Source organism: Alexandromys fortis, unplaced genomic scaffold (genome assembly GCF_014885135.2).
Source record: "Alexandromys fortis isolate MF-2015 unplaced genomic scaffold, M_Fortis_MF-2015_v1.1 scaffold_987, whole genome shotgun sequence".
In the NCBI taxonomy this organism is placed as follows: domain Eukaryota; kingdom Metazoa; phylum Chordata; class Mammalia; order Rodentia; family Cricetidae; genus Alexandromys; species Alexandromys fortis.
Window position 1 is genome coordinate 4,746 of NW_026068854.1, and position 2,358 is coordinate 7,103.

A 2,358-nucleotide genomic window follows, 5' to 3' on the forward strand; every position below is an offset into this window, starting at 1 on the left:
ATTAATTAAAAAAAAATAAAAATTATCATTCATAGTAAAAACAAAAAGATCCTAAAGGTGATTTAAAAAAGTTCCTTCTTAAAGAGAAAGGGGGAAATTAGGGCAAAGTCCAGGTATAAAGCTATTCCTGTCAGTGAGAAAACTGCCTGCGGTCCGCTGTCTTCTTGTTGATGTGTTTAAAGATCTTGGACTTCTCCACTTTCTTTGTTTTCTGGTAGCCAAATCTACCACCACCTCCTCTCTTTTTAAGCTTGCCATCATGGCTGCTCATGTTCAGATCAATGAAGGGAGGAACCTTAAAGCAAAAGGACAGAGCCACCTGAGGCAAGTTTAAGTTGTTCACATTGAAGATCTGCTTGAGAGAGTGGGAGTCGTAGACTCGTATGTAGGACTTGTATGCTTCCTGCGCGGACTTATGGAGAAAATAGTTCTTTTCGATCAGCTTTTCCAGCTGAGACTGAATATCAGAAACTTTAGACCAGGAAAAGTTGAACTGATTCAGTAGAACCTTGGTTTGCTTCAAGTAACGAAGGAAACCCAACTCTTCAGGGCGCAGGAAGAGCAGGGCATGCCCTCTTCCGTTCAGGCCCTGAGCCGTTCTACCCACACGATGAATATATTCCTTGGGATCATCAGGAGGGTTATACTGAACAATCCAGTCGACTTCAGGGATTTCCAGCCCTCTGGCTGCCACATCTGTGCACAGCAGTATCCCAGAATCTGCATTGCAGAATTGGAAGAACGTGGTTGTTCGCTTATTTTGCTTCTGCTTTCCATGGATGGCCAAGACAGGCAGGTCGATGTAGTTCAGTAGTTCGTAGTGTTACTTCACAGACATACTTGATGAAAAGAAGACGATCACTTTCTTCTTCCAGTTCTTCTTAAGGAATGTGAAGAGCAGAAGGAACCTCTTCTCAGAGGGACACACAACATATCCCTGCTCAAGTCCATCCACTGTGGCAACCTCTTTATCATCATCAACACCCACATACAATGGCTCTTTTTCAGAGGAATTCTTGCCAAGTCTTCAACTTTTCGAGTTTGTGTGGCAGAAAAGAGCATGGTTTGCCTGCGTACTGGCAAAAGTTTAATAATTTGCTTTAATTATTCTTCAAATCCAACATCCAAGATACGATCAGCCTCATCAATAATGAGACACTGAAGGTTCTTGTACATGAGCCCTGGAGTATTCTGCATGTGGTCTAGAAGCCGGCCGGGGGTGGCCACAACAATGTTGATGCTGTTGGTGAGCTTCTGCACTTCCAGCAGACCTGTTGCTTCCACCCATGATCAGCCCATATGTGTGAACATGGTGCGTCATCAGTTCCTTAAGAACACCAAAGGTCTGCATGGCCAGTTCTCTGGTAGGAGAATCAGGACTCCTATTCCATTCCTGGGCATAAACTTTAACTTCCCAATGAGCTAGATCACAGGGATGAGGAAAGCCAGAGTTTTGCCACTGTAGGTTTTAGCAGCTGCTAAACCTGCCTTCCAGACGTGGCCTGATACTTTTATGTTGGATCTCAGTCATGCTCTTGAAGCCCATTTCCTCTATAGCCTTCAGAGTGTTTTCATTGAAGAGGTTAGACAAGGAAGCAAACTTGAAGTGTCCTCAAAAGCCCCTGTCAGCCCCAGGGGCAGGCTGGGCACTTCCTTGTCATCTGGCTTCTCCACAGCATCTTCTGATTCAAGAGCCACAGTGCTTTCTTCAGTTTTTGCTTTTTTGGTGTCAGGCTCTGCGTCATTTGCTATTTTCCTCTTTTTCTTCTTCTTTTTCTTTTTTGATTCTGAATCAGGAGATGGCACTGCTGATGTTTCTCCATTGGTTAAAGCAGTAGGTTTCTGGGGTAACTTTTCAACTTTCGAGTTTTCCACTGTCTCTTCAGGCATGCCTCCACTTTGTGCTTCTGCTGAGCCCACCCTCGCAGCATGCTTTACTGTTTTCTTAACTTTTCCGACCTTTACCTCTTTTTTGGGCACATCTTCATTGTTGGGATAGGCTTGTGTTTGATGCTTCTTGCAGCTTCAGGTTTCACTCCAGCAGCTTGATGTTCTGCTTCTCGATCTTTTTGCGCAGGAGTTTCATCTCTAAGTGCGACATGTTTGCCGGGCCGTGCTAGCAGGCTGCACTGAGCAGAAGCTACACGTGCGTAGGAACTCCAATCCAAAAAATTTTTAACACAAAAGATCCAGGAAATCTTGGAAACCATAAAAAGATTAAATCTAAGAATAATAGGAGTAGGAGAACTTCAGCTCAAAGGCTCAGAAAATATATTCAACAAAATCATAGAAGGAAACTTTACCAAACCTAAAGAAGGATATCCTTATTAAGGTACAATGAGCTTACAGATCATCAAA

General features: G+C 43.6%; 1 pseudogene; it reads right to left on the reverse strand.

Moving 5' to 3' along the window:
• Positions 1-130: 130 nt before the first annotated feature.
• On the reverse strand, positions 131-2,101 carry LOC126496064 (ATP-dependent RNA helicase DDX18-like; annotated as a pseudogene).
• Between the last annotated feature and the right edge of the window lie 257 nt (positions 2,102-2,358).